Source organism: Arachis ipaensis, chromosome B07 (assembly GCF_000816755.2).
Source record: "Arachis ipaensis cultivar K30076 chromosome B07, Araip1.1, whole genome shotgun sequence".
Classification (NCBI taxonomy): Eukaryota; Viridiplantae; Streptophyta; class Magnoliopsida; order Fabales; family Fabaceae; genus Arachis; species Arachis ipaensis.
Window position 1 is genome coordinate 124,645,428 of NC_029791.2, and position 564 is coordinate 124,645,991.

Sequence of the window (564 nt, forward strand, 5' to 3'; positions counted from 1 at the left end):
GATACTAAAATAAAAGAAGTCAAATAAAAATTTTAATATTAAATTTTGATAATGATAAAAACTCTTACTATAATGCATGTTTCTATAAATTTAATGTTATCTTGTTTCAGCTAGTAGTGACGTTTTGTGGTTGTTGGTTGCATATTGTGAATAGAAAATATGTACGTGCTTTATTGTCTAATAATAAAATAAAGTTTACTTAAGCCAAACAGACAGTTCAAATGACATAATTTTTTTTGAATCTTGTTAAAAAGATAATGAACTATTTATATAATGTGTATAATGGGTTATTGAATTATAAAATGAATATTCTCCATACTATTTAGAATAATTATTTGAGTACTAAGGATAATAAACTTAAACTGATTTTTGGATTCACCACCAATGATCGAATTCTTGATCTTTCGGATCTAAAGCTCTAATACCATGTCATGATACCACTCATTCCAAATGTTTCAACTGATGAAAAAAATAATACTAATGATTATATCTTTAATACTCCTTAAACCTCCATTGTACATATTATATAAATATTTTATTAATTTTTCATATTTTTTTATATTC